At 40.0% G+C, this 12,723-nt stretch overlaps 1 protein-coding gene across 1 annotated transcript in view; it reads left to right on the top strand.

The window, feature by feature from the left end:
* The window catches only part of LOC126412424 (molybdenum cofactor biosynthesis protein 1-like), a 262,733-nt gene that overhangs the window by 571 nt on the left and 249,439 nt on the right, over positions 1 to 12,723 (top strand). The gene's annotated exons all lie outside the window — the stretch shown is intronic.

Here is a 12,723-nt window from a genome sequence, read left to right as displayed (position 1 = left end):
GCAGTTAAAAATGGGAAGCTTTACATGAATGTCCTACATGCAGTTTTTTTATACTTGTGCTCTTTGAGTTCCTGTCCTAGAATACATTAAAATAAAATATTAAAAAATGTGTAAATTAATCTTTGAAACAATCCAAACCTTTCAATGGAAACCAGGAAAGACTTAGAAACATTATAATTTAAAAAAAAAAAAAAAAAAAAAAAAAAAAAAATCAAGGAAAGGTAATGTAAGGAACAATCAGGGAAAGTCTGCTGTACCCTTCCTGTTGTGTACTGTGTTATTGTTATTCTTAATTTTTTAAAATTTGATAATGGCCATTAAAGACCACGCAGAATAGCAATTGCACATTACTAGAAGCTGCCTTTGCATTCTTCCTCCAACAGCCCGTTGTATTTGCTCAGTGTAGAAGCCTTTAAAGTTGTAACTCTGGTCGGTCTGAGATGCCGCTTAGATTTAATCTAGTCTGCCAAAGATCCCTTTGTCATTCCCCTGTAGTACGTCAGAAACTTTAGGGTTGTTTCCAAGAGTATTAAAAATCTGTTTTGTCAACCTGACCTTAAAACTTTAGTCTTCCTGACTCGACAGGTGCAGGCAGTATTTCTCGATTTCTGAACAGCTTTTGACTTAGTGCCAGATCGATGCTTATTATCAAAATTGCTACCGTGAGGGGTATCGAGTGAAATTTGTCACTGGAATTGAGGATATTTTGGTAGGAATGACTTAAATGTTATCTTGGCTGGGGAGTCATCATCTGATGTAGAAATAACCTCAGATGTGTCACAGAGAGGTATGTTCATGTACATTAATGACTTTGCAGACAATATTAATAGTAAAGCACTCTTTTCACAGATAGTGCATTTATCTAGAATAAAGTACAGTCTGAAAGAAATTGTACAAACATTCGTCAGATCTTGATAATTTCAAACTTTCTTTTAAATGTTCAGACATGGAAAATCGTGCATTTTGCAAAATGAAGAAAACGCAGTGTGGTATGACTACAGTATCAGGATGTCTTGCTTGGATTAAGTCTATTCGTACAATTACCTGGGTGAAGCACTTTGTAGGGATATGAAATGAACAGTCATATGGGCCTACTCAGGGGTAAGGCAGGCGAAAGAGTGAGATTTTTTTTTGTAGAATACCATAGAAATGCAGTCATTCTACAAATCGTTTGTGTGATCCATCCTAGAATATTGCTCAAATGTGTGGGACCTGTATCAAAATGGATTAATGGGGAATTGAATGCATGCAGAGAAGGGCAGATCAAATGGTCACAGGTTTGTTTGACCCAAGGGAGAGTGTCACAGAGATGCTGAAATAACTGAATTGGCAGACGCTTCAGGATAAGATGTACACTATCCTAAGAAAGTATGCTTACCAAAAGACGACTCTAGGAATATGTTACAACCTTGTAACTATTGCTCCCATAGGAACCGTGAGGACAATATTAGATTAATTACAGCATGCAGAGAAAGATTTAAATGGTCTTGAAACATGAACAAGCTTTAATATCTGGTACAGTGAGATGTACCCTCTGTCATACTCTTCATAGTGGTTTTCAGAGTGTGGATGAACATGTAGATAGCATCATCAAGAACGCAATCAATGTGTATCTGAAACTTGAGCTTCTCCTAGTGTGTAGTGTCACAAACGTTTTGACATTATTATACATACTTCTGCCACTGGGGCAATCATAGGTAATGACTAATTTGGCAGTAATATGCAGTGCTAGATTTGTTAAAAGAAAAAAAATAGACTTCTTAACATGTATTTATGGTAAGTAGCACTCTATCATTTCCTATATTTCTAAGTTCCTACCGAGAGTTTCCATAGTTTGATTTAGACTTCTGAAAAAGTTATAACACTTTTCTGAGCTTTTTAAAAGTGTGAATACAACATTTGCATCTTACCGCTTCAACTAGAGCAAAAGTTCTATTGTACCACATCTCAAAATCTTTGGGTCCAATTTTTTTCGTCATCAGCGGTAGTATACTGTCACAAATCAAGCCTTGGTTATGTGTATTGTTAGATTTTGTTTATTATTATTTATGTGGGGTGCATGAGCAATGCAGCTGACTGGGATTCACCTGCTGCAAGTCATAGACTGACCGCTGCTGTGTTCACTGCCTGGGTCAAAGGTGCTGAAAGGATGTTCTCATTGATGCTATGGAGACACTGTTCTGTGTTTTATTTTAACAACAATTATTGTCAGTTTTTTCTTGTTTTGTTTATAAGAAAGGAATGAGGACATCATTAGATCTTTTGAAGAGTACACAACATAAATCACAAAATGTTATTTCTGTATTAGCAAAAAATTGGACTACATTGTATGATAGAGATGAAAAAGAAACCGTGATTAAATTCTTTCTGTGTTAGATTCCTGAACCTGCCGATCTTTGAAGAGAGAGAGAGAGAGAGAGAGAGAGAGAGAGAGAGAGAGAGAGAGAGAGAGAGAGAGAGATAATTGGGGGGGGGGGATGGGATTTAATTGTATCCCCCCATGCAGCCGTAGCATTTTGGCATGTCGTACATTGGTCAGATCATCAGTAGCTTGGAGGACTCGTATGTAGGGCATAAGCGACACACACACACACACACACACACACACACACACACACACACTTAATAATAGTCAAGAAAATTTGCAACCGCAAAATATTGCCTTGGTACAGGTCATAGAATCTAATATACAACACAGATATTTCAATATGCATATCCAGTTACTGGAATAGTGTTATTAAGAAAGCTGTTGAGAGACAGAAGTTTTTGCTTAAATTCTTATAATTTACACCAGATGATGTACAAAATAAACTCCAAATTACTGTAACAACATAGTGCACAAGGCACACATTCATTTTCTAATTACAACAATCATACCCCAAACTATAACAATTAAAATATTGAAGACCAGCATTTAATTTTAGCTGCTACAAAATTATGTCACAGGTAACAATTATTTAATTCACTTCTTAAACATAACAATTTAATTTAAAAAAGACAACAAATAACATTTTTAAGTACAATATTCAAGTTTAGCTGCTGCAAAGATGCATAACAATCATCTATATTTCAACATTCTTATAAAAAATACAACATAAAAAGGAAGACCTGATTGTAGATCATGGGTGGGCTACGTAAAATAAATGACAAAAATCAGCAGCTGTAAAAGGCAGATTTTTTTTTTCAACTACAACCAATTCCTCCATTTTACAACAGCATAAATGAATGCAGCTCTTTTTCCCAAATTTGCTGCTTCAGAGTATTAGTGTCATAATGAAGTCTTTTAAGAATTAGGGGCACAAACAGATTAATAAATACAAACAAAATCAGGAATATTCAATTTGCTCGCGGCTACCAAATGAAAGAAGAAAGGGGGCTAGGGAGGAGAAAAAAGATCACGTAAGAAAGAAATAAACTGCTGATTGTTTGCATCATTCCTAGACTCAAAACCCTAAGCAAAAGAAACAGTGATGATAGCATTGATTTAAAATCATGTCAGAAAAGACGGCAGCTAATTCTAGGTGATGCTCCATAAAGCCATGGTCTCACGTTGTCAAACCCCTGCAGGATTGTTTGAGGGACAATGATTTGACACTGATTGTTAAGTCAAAAAGGCAATGCATCTTTGACTGAAGTAACAATCAAAAATATATTCTTTTAATGGAATATTTACATTGCAGTGTACTGATCTGAGAAACATACTGAAAAGAAACATGACTATGTTGAGAAATTTTCATTTTGTATTTTCTTATATTTGTAACCGCAGTACATGAAAAAAGTGACACTCGACATTTGAGTTAACTGAAAGATGAAAGATTAGGGTTTCATGCCCTACATCTACATCTACATCGATACTCCGCAAGCCACCCAACGGTGTGTGGCGGAGGGCACTTTACGTGCCACTGTCATTACCTCCCTTTCCTGTTCCAGTCGCGTATGGTTCGCGGGAAGAACGACTGTCTGAAAGCCTCCGTGCGCGCTCTAATCTCTCTAATTTTACATTCGTGATCTCCTCGGGAGGTATAAGTAGGGGGAAGCAATATATTCGATACCTCATCCAGAAACGCACCCTCTCGAAACCTGGCGAGCAAGCTACACCGCGATGCAGGGCGCCTCTCTTGCAGAGTCTGCCACTTGAGTTTATTAAACATCTCCGTAACGCTATCACGGTTACCAAATACCCCGGTGACGAAACGCGCCGCTCTTCTTTGGATCTTCTCTATCTCCTCCGTCAACCCGACCTGGTACGGATCCCACACTGATGAGCAATACTCAAGTATAGGTCGAACGAGTGTTTTGTAAGCCACCTCCTTTGTTGATGGACTACATTTTCTAAGCACTCTCCCAATGAATCTCAACCTGGTACCCGCCTTACCAACAATTAATTTTATATGATCATTCCACTTCAAATCGTTCCATACGCACACTCCCAGATATTTTACAGAAGTAACTGCTACCAGTGTTTGTTCCGCTATCATATAATCATACAATAACGGATCCTTCTTTCTATGTATTCGCAATACATTACATTTGTCTATGTTAAGGGTCAGTTGCCACTCCCTGCACCAAGTGCCTATCCGCTGCAGATCTTCCTGTATTTCGCTACAATTTTCTAATGCAGCAACTTCTCTGTATACTACAGCATCATCCGCGAAAAGCCGCATGGAACTTCCGACACTATCTACTAAGTCATTTATATATATTGTGAAAAGCAATGGTCCCATAACACTCCCCTGTGGCACGCCAGAGGTTACTTTAACATCTGTAGACGTCTCTCCATTGATAACAACATGCTGTGTTCTGTTTGCTAAAAACTCTTCAATCCAGCCACACAGCTGGTCTGATATTCCATAGGCTCTTACTTTGTTTATGAGGCGACAGTGCGGAACTGTATCGAACGCCTTCCGGAAGTCAAGAAAAATAGCATCTACCTGGGAGCCTGTATCTAATATTTTCTGGGTCTCATGAACAAATAAGGCGAGTTGGGTCTCACACGATCGCTGTTTCCGGAATCCATGTTGATTCCTACATAGTAGATTCTGGGTTTCCAGAAATGACATGATACGCGAGCAAAAAACATGTTCTAAAATTCTACAAGAGATCGACGTAAGAGATATAGGTCTATAGTTTTGCGCATCTGCTCGACGACCCTTCTTGAAGACTGGGACTATCTGTGCTCTTTTCCAATCATTTGGAACCCTCCGTTCCTCTAGAGACTTGCGGTACACGGCTGTTAGAAGGGGGGCAAGTTCTTTCGCGTACTCTGTGTAGAATCGAATTGGTATCCCGTCAGGTCCAGTGGACTTTCCTCTATTGAGTGATTCCAGTTGCTTTTCTATTCCTTGGACACTTATTTCGATGTCAGCCATTTTTTCGTTTGTGCGAGGATTTAGAGAAGGAACTGCAGTGCGGTCTTCCTCTGTGAAACAGCTTTGGAAAAAGGTGTTTAGTATTTCAGCTTTACGCGTGTCATCCTCTGTTTCAATGCCATCATCATCCCGTAGTGTCTGGATATGCTGTTTCGAGCCACTTACTGATTTAACGTAAGACCAGAACTTCCTAGGATTTTCTGTCAAGTCGGTACATAGAATTTTACTTTCGAATCCGATCCTTGTCCCCAAACAGGGACAGCCCGCAAACAGAATTCTACCAGCCAGCTTGGACTGAAAACATAACACACAAGGATCGTGCCCGTGAGTGTAGATGGCTCTCGGAATATCACGCAACACGGATACCCGAGGATGGTGTCTGTCAGAGCAGATTGCAGATGAAGCAGGAAGGCAGAGGGAACAAATTACAGACCTGCTCCATTTGACGATCAGTCTCAAGTAGCACTTTGTAAAAGCAATGACTAATGTCACCGAAATATGCGAGGAAGACAATGATGTCCGACTGTGCAAAGGACAACTCGGGAATTTCAGCAAACTTCTGGAAAAACCTGAAGAATTAAATTGACAGAAACCTGTTCTGGATTGGTAACTTACAAAATAAAACATTTTCAATCTCTGGACAAGTCACACACAAGAAAGATAATAGGCCTTTAAAAAAGAGGATACCATACAGTGTAAAGCTGAAACATGTAAATTAGTCTGGCCAATATGCTCTACACCTGAGCAAAAGTGTCAATGAAGTGGTGCACATTTTAGGAACTGTTAAAAAAGTGTCATTTTACTTCAATGAACACAGCAATGACAACCTGATCCTAGGAGAAAAGAGCTGATACACACTATTTATTTAAGAATGAACACTTCACCTCAACTTTTCACAGCACGGGACCATCAAAAATTGAAACAATAGAGCAACACAGAGGACACTACCACACAGCTGGGGGAGGGCACAGAGAGAGAGAGAGAGAGAGAGAGAGAGAGAGAGAGAGAGAGAGAGAGAGAGAGAGAGTTTAATGACCTACTTACTCACTTTTTACTGGCAACAAGATAAGAGTGCAGGTGGTGTCATATCAAAATTGTAGAAAACATACACGAGATAAAGTTTTAACAATAGCAAATTAACGTACTTGCTAGTGCTTATTTTTTGTTTTAAATATCTCTCTCAAATTGATCAGGTATTGGAAAAAGAAAGATAAATATTTTGAATTAAGACTTAAAACAGGATGGAAACAGGTACCATACTGGCCTGAATATAAGATACACCATTTCTACAAAAAATCTCCAAAAAAATTAGAGTATACAGCACACCCCATAAAAACTGGGACTTTTATGAATCATAGAAACCTCAACTGTAGTGCTTCTTCTTAAGTATGAAATGAAACAAAAATATCACTACAGTTTGTAAATCAATTGTTGTGTATGAGGTAGCAATGCAAACATTCTCTTTGTTGATATCCCATTTAGGTAGTGACTACAGAGGGATCCAGAAAAATGTAGACATTCTCTGATAGTTATTACCTTTGGAACAATGTGTTATATGGCTGCAATTTTGAGTGGTAGCATAAACCACTGTTTTCCCAACAGATCTTGTCATGTGGGTTTCCAGCAGATGACAATGCAGCACTGAATGAAGTACAACTATTGTTTGAGCAATGCAAGGCTGTACTGAAACAACAATTTATTGTATGTGGTATAAATTTTAAGCCGACAATACTGTTTAAAATGTGCACAAGGAAAGGTCCTCCGAACAAGAACATCAACCTCCAGGTTCCAGCACTGCTGTATTGCAACATTTTTGTAGATCATCTCAAAAATCTATGAAGCAGGATGTATGGGGAAGTGGGGTAAGCTGATCAAGTGCATGATAAATTCTGAAGACTGCAAAGTGGAAAGCGTACATTCCAAGATTATTTCACACTATGAATGAGGACAACTCGAATCGAAGGATGGAGCACTACGAGTGGTCTGAAGGCATGCTTCACGAAGATGAATGGTTTGCAGGGAAGGTTATCTGGCCTAATGAGGCACAATTCAACCTGAATGGTAATGTAAACTGTCATAGCTGCGTGTATTGGGCTGCTGAAAATCCTCATGTTCACATGGACAAACATGTTACTTCACTTGGTGTTAATGTGTGGTGTGGTCCGTCATAGTATTGTTTCTCTGACCCATTCTTCTTTGAAGGTACATAACTGGTGAGGTGTATCATATGCTGCAAACATTGATTTTATTAGCCATCCAAGAGGTGTTTGGAAACAAAAGATTTTTACCTGCAAGACTACTCCGCCTCACCACCACAGAGATATCAGATTCTACTTAGATGAAAATTTACCTGGACGACGGATAAGTCGAAGAGGAGCTGTCATGTGCCCACCAAGGTTACGGGACCTTACAATTCTCGACTTCTACCAATGGGGGACCTCAACAAACAAAGTTTACCAACAGAACCCAGCTACACTGAATGAGATATGAGAAACCATCAAGACATCCTGTGCAGCTACCACACTGGCAACACTGACAGCTGTACTTCAGTCAACAATTCAGCAACATTGATGTTGCTTGGCTGCTAACAGGTGTCACTTTGAACACACAAAATGATCTTCCTCCCATGCAAGAATTTTGACACTATGCCATTTTGTTCCATCAATATTGACTATCAAAGAGAGTCTACATTTTTCTGGACCCCTCTGTATTACCATTCTCACAGTTTCACTATTTTAGACAATGGGACAGGCACAATTTTTCTCTAACTAAAGAATATAATTTATTCTTCACCAATGAAGCACAACATTGAGAGAAAATTTTGGAATTCGGTACAGTTACGTTGCAAATTTCAAACTCACAGTTCTTCATCTAACAGATGTGCTTTTTAAAGGTACGGTTCAAGAAATGCTGCACATGCAATGCCCGGGATTGTAGTGACGGCACTGTACTTTGGGAGGAGAGTGACAAAAATACTGACAGTGATAAAAGAATGAATGTTAGTGAAGTTAAGAGTGTCTTACATGAAAACTGCAACTGAAAGCTTTGTTTTTGTGTGTAATTTATCTACAGTGTACTACAAAAAAAGTGGTTAAGGGTAAATCACATGTTGAAAAGCTTTTGTAAATGGGCAACTTGACAAATTATTTTTAATTAAGTTTCTCTCTTTTTCGAAATTAAAGGTGCAACTTATATTCAGTCCAATTCGATGTGTATATAATTTATGATAACTACGAACAGACTTTGAAATTTGCCTACATCACACCAGGTATACTTAACTTATTTCACTGACCCACACAGATGCTCATGTCCGGTGGAAGTCTCCTCTAGTTCCCCCACTTTTGGCCAGAAGCATTATTTCAGATATCACAATGTCATGACTCACAGCTTTGCACATATCGTACACTGTTAAGGCAGACACCGATACAGCAGTGAGAGCTTCCATCTCCACGCCCGTCTGCCCTCTACACTTTGCCGTGCCAGTTATAATCACACAGTTGAGAGCAGAGTCCAGTTCAATGTCCACAGCCTCAGAGGATAAAGATATATTATGACACAGAGGGATAAGGCTGGACGTCTGCTTGGCCCCCACAATTCCCGCCAGGCGAGCAACGCTAAGTACGTCACCTTTCTCGTACGAGTTTCATCAGTTCGGGTCCCACAAAAACCTTTGCTCGTGCTGTAGCAGTCTGTTCTGTCACCAGCTTCGAACCCACGTTGACCATTTTCGCCCTGCCGGTTTGGTCAACATGAGTCAGACTTCCGGACTGTGCTCCTGAACTGCAGAAACTGCAAGAGAAGACAGAGGGCTGTGCTCTGGGTGTTTGGCTTGTTAGGAGTCCTGCATTGCACATAATGCTTGGGGTACATGGAAGCAAAAGAAACTGTTTTCTAGATTCAGTCACTACACTCAAATTATGTGATAACAACTGAGACATCTGTGTATCCGACACAAACAGGGGCAAAATATTGGTATCTGAGAAGAAGTACTTTTGAAAATCTTGTTTCTGAAGGTTTAACAACTTCCAACTTTGTGCCTTCATGACATCACTACAGCCATCAAGTTCAGTGCCACCTGGAACAAAAATACAAGCTGTAACAAAGAACTCTTCATAATCTGAAAATAGGTTAACTACAAAAGAATTTTTAAGCATTCGTGTTGAAACATCCCTGATTAATTCCTTTACTGGATTTTGGGTAATTTACCGAAGCCACCAAACAGTTAATTATTATGATATATGACGGTATACTTAATGGATGAAAGGCTATTGGTTGTTCTGCGAATGCGGCTGTTCTGAGACAGAATAGCTAATGATTGAAAGTTTGTCTATTATTAAGTATCACAAAGGTTGCGATGTACAACTGATATATATTTCCTACTAACACACAAATTCTGAGGCAGTTGCTACCTTTGCCTTACACGTCTAATTGCGGTTATTTCTTTTTATTGATTGCTTATTTTCAGTACTTTGTCACACGCAATGCTGATGGTTAACATTCACAACAATCCTCACTGCAATCCATGGTTGTTGCTGGCCGATGCGGTTGATGCGAAACACGTAATTCGGCACTTGTCACTTTCTGTTTCATATCACTCGCGAATCGGCATTAGTGAGAGTCAACCCCACGATGATCAGGGGGACGTGCTCACTCGTCATACTCCAGTGAGTTTTACCGTTTACAACTCACTCGACCACCATTCTTGCCTGTCATTCCCGCACTACTTCTCACTCGACACTCTACCATACTACTGCGCACTCAGCACTAGTCTCACTGCCTACTACAGTGCTCGACAATCGACTCCTGTCCGCTATCGACCTGGGCGTCAGATACTAGCATCTATGTTTGTGGGATCACGGATCCCTTACAGTGTTCAAGACAAGTTCTTTGAACCTTAATGATCTGTGATGATTCTTTTCTTTCCTAAGCTAAGGTCGAAAATCTGTTTTGTCTGCAGAAGTGTGCAATATGAATATTACACAAAGTTGATAGGAACATCTCACATAAATCTCCTCAGTGGCTGTAGATTTCACAATCTTGCAGGAGTGGATACAAGGGGAGGTCGTGGCAATGGTGATAACTACCACCCACTTCCCAAACAACATATTATACTGGGGTGCACTTAAGAAGGCAGCAGTGTGGTGCATTCTGTGCAGAAAGAGATGGGGAATGCTTTATGGTGCTGTCTGTGTGTTCTCTCTCTCTCTCTCTCTCTCTCTCTCTCTCTCTCTCTCTCTCTCTCTCTCTCTTTCTCTCTGTCCCACGACTCACATTTCAGCCACTTCCAACCCTCGTATCTGGCACAGGCCACTGTGTCTGCTTCTGACTCTGCCTAGTAGAAATTATGCGGTCGGAAAGCTATCGCTGTTGCTTTCTAATGTAATACTTGTCATGTTTCCTTTATGCCAGCCGTTGTGAACACTAATTACTAAGTAACCTCACCATACCTAAATGCCTTGTATCATACACGCACCCCAAAATGCACACTACAGACGGATGTGGCAGAATGACACGATGTCTTTATATTTTTTACTTCACCAATTTCCAAATGCACACATAACTTTTGGAGAAGGAGGTAGCGTGGAAACAGAAGTGTGTCAAAAATGCCAAGTTCTTCCAGCAATGACAAGCTACATTTAATAAACGACACTTTTCAGTTGCTCGTGCTAGGGTCTGCCCACAAGGACATGCTTTTGGTCTGATTGACAACATTCCAGCCGGGTAAAGCTGCACACCACTGGGTTGAACATACCAGCTGTCAACAGATCCGATACAACAACAACAGAAAGAATGACTTCCCGAACACAGTTGGAAATCACTGATAGAAACAGTATTCCCCTCATTCACATGTGTTTGCAGACCGCTGTTCAGTCATAATGTTTATTGAAATAATGATGGTGAGCACACACTCTGACAGAGTTCAACTTGGTTGGTACGTGATTGTTCAGCTTTTTCCTTCTTTCCTCCTCCCTTTTCTCTTCCCAAAATCTTTTCATTCTTAGACTGTGTTCTTGTTTCCTTTGATATGTACATATTTTCTCTGTTTTCTTCCTTCCCTTTACTTCAAGTTTTATGTTCATAATTTTGTTTCTGAATTTGTCTCTTTCATTCATCATTTCCATTCTGATTCCTGCTTGTTTGTAGCCTTCTTCTATTTCTTGAAACCAACTGGTTTTTTTTGATTAAGGCATTTACTACATCCTAAATCCCTTTGTGAATCTGTCGCTATTCATTGTGTGTATGTGTCCACAGAATGTTAGTCGGTGTTTTCTGATTGTGACTGAGTCTGCCTCTGTGTTCATATAATTCTCTGGTTGATCTCTTCATCCATCTCTGTGCACTGCTCCAAAAAATTTTCTGAGGATTTTGCATTGTATTCTTTCTGCTTTGTGGTGCCTGGTCCTCAGATTGTGGTCATTTCTGATGCGAAGAGTTCTTCTGATACTATAACTGTATTGTAGTGCATGTGTTTGCCTTGTACTGAAATGTTTCTTTTATTATAGTGTGTCCATGTCAGTTTGTACACTTTCTGAAGTTCTTTTGTTTGTTCTATGTTTTCTTCCTTCTTTGATCCACCTATTTGTATTGTTACTATTATATTGAATAATTTAATATATTTTTGTGTATTTATTATTGTTATTAAAATTGTAGATGTCTGTCGTATGCTAACAGCGAGGTTGCTAGCGAGTTGCATTTTTGAGGGAAGCTGGGCGAGGGGGGGTGGAAACAATAACAAACCGTCACTCCCCCCCCCAAATAACTAAACCCTGGATGCCAATACATTTGCTCTGTATAGGTGTTTGTGTCCAGAAGTAAGAGTCAATTTAGCAAAAAAAAAAAAAAAAAAGCAAAGGAAAGCTTCATGTTCTGGCCCACGTCAAAACCATATGACCAACCACAGTGTAATCCTCTGCAATGGCATCACTGAAAGCAGAAAGGAGGGTGGGGGGGGGGGGGGGGGGGCGTCAGCACACCCTGTTCTGGTCACTGCCAGCTTTCTTGACCTCAGAGTCACTACACCTCAGTCCAACAGTTCCTCAATGGGCATCACAAGGCTTGGTGCACCTCGTTCCAGTCCTCCCACCAAGGAAAACCACAGGCAGTACTACGGGTGAGTCACAGCTGAGCAGCTGCCTTCCCCCTGTACCTGCAGTAGCTGCGAGCGAGAGGAAATTTGTGTTACACATATGCTAAAACTGGCGTAGATGCCACAGGACACTCTTTGGAGTGTCACTAACAAGCACACGCTGCTACACACTTGACAGTGCTAGGTGGCCAATAGTTCTGGCTCAAAGTTCCTGCAACTGTGGTTGGAACTTCCCCAGTGTGACTCTCCCATTCTTTAATAGGGTAT

Source organism: Schistocerca serialis, chromosome 7, assembly GCF_023864345.2.
Source record: "Schistocerca serialis cubense isolate TAMUIC-IGC-003099 chromosome 7, iqSchSeri2.2, whole genome shotgun sequence".
Lineage (NCBI taxonomy): Eukaryota > Metazoa > Arthropoda > Insecta > Orthoptera > Acrididae > Schistocerca > Schistocerca serialis.
The sequence above is the reverse complement of the archived record's forward strand: the minus strand, read 5'-3'. Positions and strand labels throughout refer to the sequence as shown.